This window comes from Lathyrus oleraceus, chromosome 1, assembly GCF_024323335.1.
Source record: "Lathyrus oleraceus cultivar Zhongwan6 chromosome 1, CAAS_Psat_ZW6_1.0, whole genome shotgun sequence".
NCBI lineage: Eukaryota > Viridiplantae > Streptophyta > Magnoliopsida > Fabales > Fabaceae > Lathyrus > Lathyrus oleraceus.
Window position 1 is genome coordinate 392,089,543 of NC_066579.1, and position 15,064 is coordinate 392,104,606.

The window sequence follows — 15,064 nt, forward strand, 5'->3', positions numbered from 1 at the left end:
TTTCCGCAACCATCGCGAGGAATCGTATTTTTCGAGATGCGACAGATGGCGACTCTGCTGGGGACTAGCTGCAAGCACAAGAGAGTGAAGCCTAATTTAGTTCAGTTTCTGTATTATGTGTTAATCTTATTTGTTTGTCTGTTATTTTTCTATTCTGCTATTATTATTCTGTCATAATTATTATATTATGATTTATTGATTATGTCTTATTTGGGGGCCTCTGGTTGGTGATGCTTTGTGAGATAGACTCTCCACCCGAGTCTGAGAAAAACCATAAGATTAAGTTGGTCGTTGCATAGTGGGCGCCCGCAAGGAGTCTTCCTTCTTGGGAAGAAACGAAGACCCCGCCTGTAGGAGATTCTCTTGAGATATTGTTGCCCGACGAGTCTTCGTCACGGCGATAGTATTCTCAAGTTGGATCAATGACTCTAGGGACCTTTTAACCTACTATATCCGGCGGTTATGTAGTATTAACCTACGAAGTTTCAGACTTGTTGGGTTAATACGAAAGCCCCAATCAGATGAGATCCCTTGGACGTATTACTATCTTACAGTAATATTTCGAATCTCGATCTATGACTCTGAGAACCTTGTTAGAACCCTGGACTCGAGAGTCGTGTAGTAGAATCCTCATGGAGTTTTCCTTGTTTGGATAATACAAAGACCTCACCTAGACGATATCTTTCTTAAGGATATTATTGTCCGACGAGTCTTCGTCACGGCAGTGACGTTCTCAAGAAATATCTATAACTCTGGGAACCTACCAATTGTAGAGCCTACCCATGGAGTTCCATTATTCAGAGATACCCGTCATTTACCCGTCATTCTGATCCATCTGAAAACACTTTGAACCTGTGATCCTGAACATGTCACTACAACTCATACACATATCATTGCATCTACAATCGTCATGCATTGCGTATCACTTTTCATACAAAATATATATAAAAAAAACTCATCCACCCTTCGTCCATAGCCTGCGGTTGATTTCCCGATACTCATATCAGACCTGAAGTAGCTCTTGAAAGATCATGGATCCGTTGGAGCAAAGTCATATTGCATTGGGAGGAGATGTGGACTCGATGAAAAATCAACTATACCAACTTGTGGAAGCTATGATAGTTTCATCAAAAAAGGAAGACATCCTTAACACTGGCAATTGTTGGACTGATTTGTTTCTATTTATGCATTTGTAGTTTCTTTGTTGTTAAAAGCTGCTTGTGTTTAAACATTGTTGTTTTTAATGGTAATATTGATGAAGTAATGATGCATGTTTTGAATTAATTATCTCGCATTCGCTCATTTTCTTTCTTTCTTCTCTTATATCAAAAACAAAAAATACATCAGTGTTTCTCCCATTCACTTTTCTTTATCATAACTTTTGTTTTAGAAAAGATTTGAGGGAGGATGACGAAAATAAAATACCCATAATTGCTGACTGTATGCTTTCGGATAAAATCCTACTGATGATGTACAGGCATTATTTCAAATCCCCAAACACTGGAGAGATAAGGAGTTAATCCCTAGTCAACCACTTCGAGCCTAGAAGTAGGAGTTTCTTTTGGGTCTAAAGAAAACCTTACATTAAACCTGGGGCAGGGTAGTGTTCAGTTAATCTGACTATGCATTCAAATCACAAGACGAAATATCATGTCTGAGGATCAACCACATGATATTCTTCGTACACATCCTGAAGTGTTGAACGAACCTTGTAAAATCCAAAAGTTATGTTGGATGTTCTCCGAATGACCATTGACTTGGCAGTCACAAATTTTCAAAAAAAAAAGAATAAGAAAAGCCCGCTAAGTCGAACACCCAAAAGGAGACTTAGGCAAAAACCGGGGCAATCCCGATGGACTAAAGCTTCAAAAAGCGGTCCATGCAAAAGTTAGGGATCAAAACAAAAATCAAAGGAGGTCACGAAAACCCTCATCAAAATAAAAACAAGATTTAGTGACCACCATATCAAGAATCAAAGAGTCACCAATATCCATGAAGAGCAAAATGAAGCGACTGTCATTTCTAAAAGATCTTACACTGCTGAAATCTCGTAAGAGTAAGTGTGTGTCGAATCAATTGAACGTAGGATTGGAGATCATCATGAAGAATGGGTGGGTTAAAATAAACTTTGAGCCTTATATCCTTTTGTTTCAATAACCATGAACCAAGCCACGTTACAACCCTCAAAAGACCTAATTGAGGTAGGGTTATTTCCGAAAGCATATTACAGGAAAGTTGCATAAACTGACTCCTAAAGATTTGCTAATATTCAATATCAATGTCATTATTCTCGATGTGTCTTTCACACTTTAAATTGCTAAACCAGCATTACATTTGGACACATGGTCCACTCGTCACACATTATCACATCATTCAAATAAATTCTTTTCAAAACTTGCATGAGTATCGCATTAAAATTACCACTTATGAACAAATAATTTTAACTGCAAGTCAGTACTTGACGTCAGGGAAATTCCAACAATAAGGAACAACCAGTGGAACTTGATCATTCACCAGAATCTAGACTACCTCACAACCTACGAATCCGAGACATACCACCTAAACATCAAGTTGATCATAGGAAAATTACTCCAAGAATTGGTCAGTCTTAAACAGTCTCCAACATCTGTTAATAAATGTGCAAATCATTTCAAGAATCAGTTGATCTAGAGCAAATTATCTCCGAATTCTATTAACTAGGGGCAGATCACCTAGAGGTTCTGGTGGCCAGGGGCAGACCCCTTCAATGTTCAGTTAGGGTGAGTTAGTTCGCTTCAACGCTCATACTGGGTCAAGCTACCTCAAGAGCACATAAAGTCAACCACTCCAAGAGTCGGTTAACCAAGGATAAATCCTTTCATGGATCAAAATTATGGGGCAATCCATCTCCAAATTATGGTACAATTGCTTTCAAAATCCTTTCAAGGTAAACATTTTGCATAGACCCATCACATTGGGGCAAGTTGAGCCATACAGGAGCACGTCATCTCCCTGACTTCAAGCTGTTCAAGGGAAAGCTTTTTCACACGTCATCCACTGCAGAGTACAAGATGAATGTCGGGGAATCACGCTATCACCCCATAAAATAAACTTTTGACAGACAAAAGCCTTTCTGGAAAAAAAAACCTTATCTTCCAATACCCACGCAGGGGCATTTTGAAAACTTGCAAATCATTACATAAATCATCCTCATGCATTAGTCATGTCACTTTGCTCTAAGATAAAACCATGCATATCATAAAATGCATCGGGTATAACCCCATAACATGAACCTGGCATCAAAAAGCCTTGAAACACAAAACGTGACACCAAAGCCCAACATCGCTTGGCCATTTTAAAGTCCAGTTCTCGTCTGGCAATTTATTTCAAAGTCCAGTTCTCGTCTGGCGATTTATTTCCAAAGTCCAGTTCTCGTTTGGTGAACTATATCAAAAATCAGTTCTTGCATGACAAATCATTTGCCAAATACCAGTTCTCATCTGGTAAATTATCTCTTAATACCAGTTCTCGTATGGTAGGTCACTTATTTCGATACCAGTTCTCGTCTGGTAGTCAATTATTTTCACCAGTTCTCGTCTGGTAGCCTATTTTAAAAAAGTCAGTTCCCGTCTGACAAACAAAAACAAATTCAGTCCCGTCTGACATTTCAATTATTTTCTCCAGTTCGCGTCTGGTAACATATCCTTCAAGTGTTGTCCTCATCTGGAAGTACAATATTTTTCACCAGTTCTCATCTAGCAGTTCAATCTCCTTCACCAGTTCTCATCTGGCAGTTCCCATTTAAAGTCCAACCTCATTGGCAATCAAGAATTAAACCCTACAAGAACATCCAATTACCCAGTTGCATTCCCACATGCATCACACGAATCATCCATACATGGTTTTCCTACCAAACAGAAAAAACACAGTCATATCAATCATCAACATACTTATGCATAACCTTATACAAAATAAAAATCATTCGCATTCCTACATGCACAGCCAACTATCCCCAGCAATTGCATACTTGCATGTATCTCATGCATCCTCCCATGCATAGTATTTCCACCCAAAGTGAAACATCATACAAAAATCACACCAAAGATATCAGGATCCAAGGTCATTCATGTATATCTTGGACATTTCTCATTTCTAAATAAAGTTATTACCCTGCACGTGCTCGTGGAATCATTTTCCAGTAAGCCATTTTTTCAAATTTATGATTAATAATAATATTCCCAGCATTTTCTTTGCAATCATTGCTCCCCAAGCAGAGGTTACCCTAAAAAGTCTCTTATGAGCTTTCCCCCTGCAGAGCATTTCCAGTATGCCTCCCTCAAAAGGAGTCTTTTCTTAAAGTTCCCCCAACAGACGAATATTCGAGATACTGCTTCATTTATCTGAAGAATCTCATCTCTCTGTTTGAGATACTGCTTCATCAATTTGAAGAATCTCATTTGTTTTCTAGAGATACTGCTCTAGTGTCCTCGGAGAGTCTTAGATTCAATTAAGGTATTTTTCTCTTGCTGGAACATCTTAATTCTATCATATAAGATGCTGCTTTGACCTGATACAGAGAATCTCACTTTTACTGTTTGGGATGCTGCTTCATCAATATGAAGAGTCTCATTTCAGATTTCCTTTAGAGATACTGCTTATGATTGAGGTATCATTCCCTTGTCGGAATATCTCGATTAAATCATATGGGATACTGCTTCGTTGATACTCAGAGAATCTCATGCGTTCAAATCAAGACATTATTCTGCTATTGCTCATAAAGTCTTAGGTACAATTGAGGTATCATTCCATTGTTGGAAAATCTCGATTGTGATATCCAAGATACTGTTCTGACGATTTCCAGAGAGTCTTGATTGTTTCATTTCACCTCCTAAAAACCTTTTCTTACTGTATTTCTCACTGCATTTTGTTTCTGCATTTCTTCCTTGCATTTCTAAGGACAAAATTTGGGTCTTTTCGTATTTAATTACCTTCCACTACGAATGTACGAAGACTATTATCATTCTTACCTTCTAGTTCAAGATAATGAAATAGGGGCAGCTGTCATACCCCAATTTTGTCCGGGCATATTTAAATTTTTGAAATCGATTTCATTTTATAATTTGCATCATATGCACAACATGATATGCATTCCATCATGAATAATAACTAAAATATCAGTCAGAATAACTTTATTGAAAATACAGACAAATCGGTTAAATAATTTCTCAAGGACGTGCAAAATCAGCGGGTAAAAAGTTTCAAAATTAAAATTACAGACACCAGTATTATTAATCTACAGTTCACGTAGTTTAACCTGGTGTGCTTGTTGTTTATTTTAGCGGCTGTTTCGGTTGCATTTTGACCCGCCTGAGCCTTTTAACCGATGAAAATTTATTTCAGCATTTGAAGAAACGTTGTATTTTTTCAATAAGTATATTTTGTACTGATCATTTTAATGTGTCCGATTTAATGTTTCGAGCAAATTTTTGTCTGACTTCTATTTATAATCGGTCCTTTTATTTTGTTCTAGTATTCAAAATTAGATATTTATCTTATTATTATATTTTTCTAAATTAAATTATTATCTAATAAATACTTTTTTTAAATAATATACAATAAGAATTATTAATAAAAAAGGAAAATAAAATGAGTATACTTCACGTTCCTCTCTCCCTCACGTTTCCTCTTAACCACATCCACACTTTACCTCACTTTTCCACGTTATCCCTCTCTCTCTCTCTCTGGAACAAAGAAAAAGCACGAAAAAAACAAAAGGGACATCACGACCCTTTCCTCAATCCATTCACCCTCTCTATCTCCAAGGGACTGATCTCTCACTCTCTCAGTGAATAAACCAAAAGAAAGAGGGTACCAAAACCCAGTAAACCCACATTCATCTTCCTCACTAAAATCACTACCTCCCACTTCCTACAACCAACACACTGTAAAATCCCACCGACAAATCCAAACACATCTTCATCCAAAGCTCCTCCGCCATCACTGGCGAACTAAACGTCGGACACCCACCAATAACTTCCATCACCGAGAAACCCTCCGACCACCGCACCGACAATCATCACGCCGGTGTGCGTAAACCACCCTCCGACGAACTCCTTTCGCCGGCGAATCCACCGACAACCCCCGTCGCGTCTCCTTTCAACTTCCGTCGACACCAAATCGCGCTACTCCCTCCGTCGTGGACAACATAAAACCACACCAACACCACCACGATTAACATTTTGGTAATATTTTGATTGCGAAAATGTTTACTGCTTTATTTTGAAATTGATTTTGTGCTTCACTCTGCAAATGTGTAAACACTTTCTTGATGTCATTTCTGTTTCATGCCGATATGTCCGACCGGTTTATATTATGCACTTGCTATAATTTTAGCCCCGACTGCAATTTTGTTTCAATTCTGTTTGATTTTAGAATCACTGTACCGGATTATTTTCGGTGTTGCGTTTGCTCTGTTCTTTATAGTGTTCATATTGATTTCAGAATTTTAACTGTGAAATTAAATAACAGTGGTTTTTGTTTTGAATTTTCATATAATATTCTCCTTCTATTTGGTGTTGTTGAATTTACATAGATCTATTTGAAGTCATTTATTTTAAAAAAAATTTGAGAGAGATGTTGGTCTTAATTATTGGTTGCAATTTAAGAAGAGAAAAGAAGGAAGAAAATTTGGAATTTTCGTTCTTGTTACACAGTTTGTGTGTTGTTCATTTGAATAGAGTTGTTAAGCAAAAGAACCAAAGAACATTTAATTTTAGTTTAAAAATTTAACATAATAAAATATAGATTGATGGATATTGAAGAATAATGCATGATTCATTTTAGTTTTGTATTGCTTCTGAGTTTGATCCTAATAAAGAGTATGCTAATTGACCAATTCAAAAAAAAAACTTTTTTTTTATATATAAAGAGATTTAGAGTTGTTGGACTAAGGGGATATTCAGAATTAAGCCCATTTATAATGTACACCTCTCGTCTTTGATTTTCACCCTTCATGATCTAAATATTTTGGGTAAATAATCTTGATTTGTTGTTAATTTTTTCTCTCTCATTGTGTTGTGTAAATCGGACATGAAACTGCGGATTTGGAAATTTTATGCCAATATGTCGCCAACATTCCAATACATCAATAGGATACTTTCACCGTGTTGTGACCTTACGAATGACATTAATCGTGTTGTCATTTCGTACAAACCGGTTTTGAGCACATCGATTCCATTAAATAAATTGACAACTGCCACTTATATCCTTTAATTATATTTAACATTAATTAATTAAATTTTGACTAGTTAAATTACTCTAATTAACTTAGTTATTCGATTTCAATTTGACAATCTTGATAATTAATTTTAATTAGTTTAATTAAGTTTTAATCAATTAATTAATTAAACATTAATCGATTTCTCACACTATCTTCCTCATAAAACTCAAACCATTTCATCATCAATTCCAAACCGCTTCAAATCACAAATAAATCGCATAACCCTTGATTTAATATCGAGTCCCCATTTCCATACCCTTGTAAGTCGATCGCTTTTAAGCATCGCCATCAACCTCACATAGCTTACTCTTGGGCTTTCTTACAATGAGACCTATTTGGTTATTAATTAATCGGATAGATGATTGATTCACTAAATAAAATCCAATTTATTCGCAAACACCTAATCACAATCAAATACTGTTTCATTTGGAAATGAAAAGGGAGATGACTTTGAGTTTTCAATTCTTCTCCTCGATTATTTGAATACGAGTTCTCTTACTCGGTTAGTCAAATGGTCGTCACTTCTATTAACCTAAGCACAAACAAATCAAATCATTTTATAATAAGAAACGAAAAGGGAGATGACTTTGAGTCTTCAATTTTTCTCCTCGACTATTTGAATACAAGTTCTCTTACTTGGTTAGTCAAATAATTGTCGTTCCTCTACAAACTTCCAAACCCCGATTAAATCAAAACATTGTCATAATAACGAAATGAAAAGGGAGATGATTTTGAGTTTTCGACTTCTCTCCTCAATTGTTTGAATACGAGTTTTCTTACTCGGTCAGTCGAACATTTGTCATTTTTCCGCAAACATACAACTTAATCAAATTATTTTCTTAACAAACTATACGAAAAGGGAGATGGTCTTGAGCCTCCGATTCCTCTCCTCAAATGCTTGGATATGAGTTGTTTTACTCAGTCATTCAAGTACTTGTCGTTTATTCTAAAAATACATCAACTATACACAACCTTATTTTCATAATTACTCAAATGAAAAAGAAAGTGGTCTAGAGTCTTCTATTCCCTTTCCCGACTATTAGGATACGAGTTGTCTTACTCGATTATCCGAGTATTCGTCATCCATTCAAAGCATCTTAATTATTATCAAATCCTTTCAATAATTAAGGATGAAAAAGAAAGTTGTCTAGAGTCTTCTATTCCCTTTCCCGACTGTTAGGATACGAGTTGTCTTACTCGACTATCCAAGTAATCGTCATCCAACCAAAATACCTTAACACATCAAACCTGTCCTTTCTCGCCCTCGTGCGATCGAAGCCAGTCAAACAAAACATCCAACATATTAATCCAACTTGTCACCCTCGTGTGATCAAAACTCTTTTCAGAAAGAACACTGTTTAATCCTTTCTAATGCGCACAACAAACTAGTGCTTAAGCCTCCGCCGAGAGTAGACAAGCCAATGTTTAGCCTTTAGGCTGCGATCTAAACAGTTGTTCATTAAAAAATACCGACAAACCGTAGTTCCCCGAACTACGAATGCTCTGATTTCCTTATTACACCATAAGGATACGTAGGCAGGAGATTGCTGTATCTTCGCGAGCACGCTAATAAAAAACCTCCCATTTTCCATTTCTGAGGTTCCCATCCATTTCTATATTCAATATATTTATAACCCAAAGATAACAAACAGACATAAATTAACACTCAAAACACATATTAGAACTAAAAGGTTCCCGTTGAGTACAACGGACGTAAGGGGTGCTAATACCTTCCCCTTACGTAATCCACTCCCGAACCCGAATATGGTTGCGACGACCATTATTCCATTTCCTAAAGGTTTTATCGATATTTTCCTATTCATTCATTAGGATAAATAAAGTTCGGTGGCGACTTTGTTTGAACTTAATTTTTTCCGCAACCATCGCGAGGAATCATATTTTTCGAGATGCGACAGGTGTTTATTTCAGGAATTTAAGCATCTGCAAACATTCAAAAATGAATCCAGCAAGAAGAATCACTTTCATGTTCAAGTACAAAGAACCTCAGATTGAACGCTTGAAAGACTTGAACTCCAAATTAACTCTAATCAAGCACATTGACTTCAGTGCTGCCTATGGAGATACTTTGGACCTATTAATTAAAAAAGTGGACTTGGGAGTTATTATCACCTTAACTCAGTACTATGATGTGCCTCTCTGATGCTTCACATTCTCATACTTATAATTGGATCCTACATTGGAAGAATTTGAAATAATTTTGGGCCTAACTATAAAGGATCACAATCCATCTCCAAAGCTTGAAAGGGATTTTACTTCAGTGAAGAGAGCTTTAGCCTTGGGGGTTGATGTCCAAGATATAATACCTAATTGGGACACAATGGGTATTTTTAAGGGGTTTTCAAATAAATTACTAGAAGTTCAAGCTTTAAAGTTTGTATAAGCAAAAAATTGGAAGGAATTCAACGTCGTTCTAGCCCTCTTGGTCCATAGGATTATGCCCTTACCAAACATTGACAACTTCGTAGACAATTTGGATGTTGAAATCTTATTATCCGGCAATGTTGTGCCTTTCATCTTGGCTGATATATATCATGCTCTCCATACTCACCACGAGAAGAAGCATGGAAGTCTTATTTGTTGTGCTCCACTCTTGCATGCTTGACTATTAAATCATATGCCCAAAGAAGGCCTTTTTGTCTCCAAGGATCTCAAATGACCTCAGAGACTAGCTTCTCTTACTTATAGTACCATCAAATGGTATAGAATGTAATGGGAAACCAAGGATGTCATCTTCAACTGTGGGGAATTCCCTAATGTGCCGCTAATGGGAACACGAGGGTGCATCAATTATAACCCAGTATTGTGCACGAGAAAGTTTGGACACCCCATGGACAATCCTTCAAATGATAAGTTCCTTGAACCATTTATCCTACATGATATTGCGCTAAGCAACCTAACTATGAAGAAGGTCAGGAAATCCTAGTTAAAAGTCAACATAAAAGGACAAGAGTTGGGGAAAAATAACGTCATCGCTAGGGAACCCTACACCCAATGGGAGAGGAAAAAAGTTCAAGTAATTAAATTTCCCTTCATCTATAATTCCTCAGCCTTCCCACAAGTTCCTGAGCCAGATCCCATTTCAATGGAAGAAGTTGAAGAAATCTAAGTTAAGGTACAAAGACTTGAGTTAGAGAATTCACATTTGCAACTCAAGCTCAACCAGACCACTAAGGAAAACCAAGACCTAAAGTGGGACAATGAAGAGATAGAGAAGAAGCTCAAGGACAATAAGCAAGAGGTTCATAACTAAGGAAGGTAAGCAAGAATGGATTAGAGATGTCCTTCATGGTGCGAATTTTGTGCTCAAGACTTGAATCAAAGAGTTAGAGCGAGCTAAATGCTCTATCCATTAGCTGTGGTTGATAGATCTACTGAAATGCAAAAAGAAGTTAAATTGAACTTTGAAGCCCAAATTCTTGATCTTATGAAAGCCCTCAAATCACACAAAGATGGCATATCCCTTGAGCCCCTTCAAAAAGAGAAAATGGAACGATCTCTTATGCATAAAAAGTAAAAGATGGAGAGAGTCGAGGTAAGGAGAAAGACTCAAGAAGACCAAAATCAAGGGGTAACCTACTAAGTTCTGAGGAACGAATCTAGTTACTGGGAAAATCTATACAAAAGGACAGACGCTTACGTGGGTTAAAAATATGTCATCGTCAAAAATCTCCAAGCTCTCTACTCTGAGTGGAAAGGTAAATTTGTAGATTTGGCCAACTTTGCAAATCACATCACCCGAGAGCTTCTGGAAAAGCTACAAGAGGCTAACGAAGCCATGTGTCCAAAAAATATGCCTCGTCGAGTCTTTAATTTTGTTAAATTTTGTAAAGAGACGTTGATAGGGCTCAAATGGATCTTGCAACTATTCGTAGGGCTAAGATGTAGCTTTATGGACTCTTTGTATTTGAACTTATTCCAAATGAATGAAAAGTTATTCCTGGAAGTTTCATTTAGTGTGTTTGCTTCTCTATATTTATAAATGATTACAATATTAAATGTCTTAATATTATTGACAATAAATAACAAAGAGAACAAATAGCTTTGCACAAAATTTGCATACATGCACTCATCCATTTCTAAGAACAAAAAAGTTACACTCATCTACCCTCTTGACCATAACCAGCAAACTGACTTCTCGACACTGCTACGAGGAACGTATATATTTTAAGATGATGTTGGAATAAGTGAAGCTAACCATACATCCATGAGGAATGACATAGATTTCATACAAGTGAAGATGAATTTCCTACTAGAAGCCATGATGAGCATGGCCATAAATGAGAGTAACTCTGAAATCACTACTAATGATAGGAATATTATTGCCCATATAGGCTACTCATCACTCAATATCCTGGGGGTAACCAATCCTGAGTTTGGATTTCCTCCCGGATATGTTCATCAAGAGGGGGTTGTTCTCCCTCCTTCTGTTGTTGTACCAATGGTTAACTTGGGGGCCCAAAACCACTATATTGTGTTTGCTAGACATTAGTCTCCGTATGAAGAGGAAGATCCCTTTGATGTTTTCTACATGCCTCCTTAGATGAGGCTTGTTGTTGGAACTTTACCGAACCCTGCTGTAGAGAGGCTCCGTACTCTCGAAGAAATGGTCAAGGCTATGGAGGTGAATTCCCCTTCAGGCCTTGACACAATTGATATGTGCCTAGTACTAGGGATGGTCATACCTCAGAAGTTCAAGGTGCCCAATTTCGACAAATGTAAAGGAGAGAAAGAATTAAAACTAAAGTTGTTTTTATTTACATTATTACACACTTTACAAAAATTGTGAAAATACAAAAAATTAAGATCAAAAAGTCTGCATTTGTTTGCAGCTTCCCACACGAGATATTCATGTTACCTCTCCTCACCATCATCCCTCTATCCATCATGCTCCATACCATATCATTCCACATGAAAAAACAAAAAGAGAATTTGGTTATCAATTACACCATACATGATACACATACATAACACACATACATAAGAAACTCATGACCATAAAACCTGACTCGTTTATCACCCAATAATTTTCACTACAATCTCAATTTCATTCCAACAAAACCAACTCAAATTCATTTGAAATCAATCCACACCCTTGATAATAAAACTCTCACACGGATTGTAGAAACTTCCTCTGCAAATTATCTCTAACCAACTCTGAATTCCCTCATAAATTCCATCTTTCACACCTATATAACACCTCTCTACTTCACTCTCAAACACATAATAGCTGCCCTAGTGGAACTCTGCAAAATTCTCACCAAACTATACATAAAGCTCTCTGAATTTGAGTCCTCTAAGCTTCACATTAAAGCTTTAAGGTCTTAGAGCTAAGCCCCTGCATCCAGAAGAAAAAACCAGTGAACACACGCACGAGACAGAAATACGCAAAGAGGAGAAGGGAACCAACGCAACAGAGAGAAAAAGAGAATATACCCGGAACTCACTTGAAGAGCTCAAAGTCAGTAGACCTACATTATTCTCAATTTATTATTGTGTTGCTTTAATTTCCTCATTTTCCTTTAGCTTTATTCACTCCATTTGTAACTTGTATGCTATAAGATCAATGAAAATAGGGTACAGCTTAATTTGGGGCTAAGTGACTTAGTTTGTTATGTGTGATTATTTGTTGATTTGTTTGTAAATCCATGCTAAGTGGAGGAATTATTAAGGTTTATATTAGCTTTTTGTGAGATTTTTGGTTCAAAGAGTTATGACCTCCGATCCGGATTTTTCCGTGAGTTTTTAAGAAAGCGGAGTCCGGATTTAGATCTAGGAGGAAAAATTAGGGGTACCCCTTTGGATTTTTTTTTCTGGGGGTTGCTCGCAAGGAGGAGGAGGTGGCAGCCACCGTGGGCCATCGGCTTCGCCGTCTCCGGCGCGGGGTAAGTGTGTGTGAGAGATGCACATGTTTGAAACATAGAGATAGAAGTTTAGGTATTATGGAGGTGGAGAAGAACGCACTAGGGTTTTCTAACTTTGGTTGAGGGTTTGGGCCATTGGGCCGAACCCGTCCCAAGTCTTTTCCAGCCCCCTTTGATCCAATACACCCCATTTCTTGTATATGATTTTGTTGGCCCAAGCCTGAATCCCAGTGTTCACGAGCCACCAACATCATTCCAGCACACCCCCATTGTTTTTTTAGAATTTTTATTTATTTATTTTTTATTATCGAATTTAATTGGGCCACTAGCGCAAGCTCATTAGCTTAACAAAGCATTTTGCTCCAATGCACCTCCCAATCTTCTCCAATGCATTAAGCCTTTCCCCTTGGGCCCATTCATTAAGCCTTCTCCAAGCTCATTATTATTATTATTATTATTATTATTATTATTATTATTATTATTATTATTATTATTATTAATTAACTAAAATTTATTTTAATTAATTAGTTTTAATAATTATATTTAATTAACTTATTTAATGATTAGATTAATTTTTCAAGAATTAATTAAAGTAATTAATTTTAATTAACCTAATTAATAGATTTAATCAAATGTTAGTTAATTAATATTACTCCTAGTGTTTATTTACCATTTGCTTCATTGCATGTCTCATGATCATGCATTTCCACCTATCATCTTTGCCCTAATTTAGAATTATGTTTATTTCATTAGCTTTTGTTTATTTGTTTAATTAGATAATTAAAATGAATGAATAATTAATAATGGTAAATAAATATATTTTCTAAGTTAAAACCCTTAGTCCAACGTCAAGTGTATTTTCAAAACTAGATTCACTTCAAATTATTTTCATAATTTACTTCGCAATGTAAATAAAAACGCTTAACTCAACATTAATCTCTTTTCTCAAACAAGATCAAAATGACTAACTCATACTTTGATCATTTTCAACAATAATGAAAGAAAAGTACTACCTGGGTGTAAGGTCATGTCATAATCCTGAGTGTTAGAGCCAAGCCGACATAGCTTGCAAGTACAAATGTTTGTCCTCTGTCAATAAATTGAAAGAAAAAGACTACCTGGGTGTAATGTCTAGTCATAGTCCCGAATACTAAGTCCAAGCCATGCTAGCTTGCACGCCCGAGTGTTTGTCTTTCGCTCAAAACACTCGTAAATACTCCAAACTCTTTCATAGAAAAATGGATTAAAATGACTACTTGGGTGTAATGTCCAATCATAGTCCTGAGTATTAGACCCAAGTCGTAATCACTTGCAAGTTAGAAATACTCATCTTCCAACCCTAAACCATACTCACACACATCAAACCTATTTTCTTGCCCCCGTGCAATCGAAAACCTTTAAAAAAAGAACCTTATTTAATATGTTCTATCGCGATACAAACAAGCTCGTAAGCATCCCCCGTATCATACAAGCCAACATTTAACCGCTAAAGTGCGATCTAAACACTCCTTCAATAAAACAAATCACCCAATACGTAGTTTTCTATGAAGAACTATGTAGTTTTAAATTCCTCACTGTACCTGAGGATACATAGGAGGGAGACCCACAATCTCGTCGAGCACCCTAAAAAAACCTTTTTGTGACCTTTTTTTTTCCTTTTGCACTTTTGATCACTAGGAGAAAATAATTAATATAAACTAACATTTAATCGTAATTTTCACTAAAAGTCTCTCGTTGAGTACAACGGACGTGAGAGGTGCTAATACCTTCCCCTTGTGTAATCGACTCCCGAACCTGATTTTGGTTGTGACGACCATTTTCATTTTCTTTTAAGGGTTTTATCAATAGTTTCTCTTTCATTCTTTAGTATAAATAAAGTTCGGTGACAACTATATTCAATCAATTTTGCAAGCGTGCAAACGCT

At 36.5% G+C, this 15,064-nt stretch overlaps 1 long non-coding RNA gene across 1 annotated transcript; it reads right to left on the bottom strand.

Annotated features, from left to right (window-relative positions):
* Positions 1 to 12,011: 12,011 nt before the first annotated feature.
* LOC127073984 (uncharacterized) lies at positions 12,012 to 13,297 on the bottom strand. The gene is made up of 2 exons (XR_007785909.1): positions 12,713 to 13,297; positions 12,012 to 12,614 (listed from the first exon to the last, which is right to left on the bottom strand). It is a non-coding gene; the product is annotated as an uncharacterized LOC127073984 (long non-coding RNA).
* Positions 13,298 to 15,064: the final 1,767 nt, after the last annotated feature.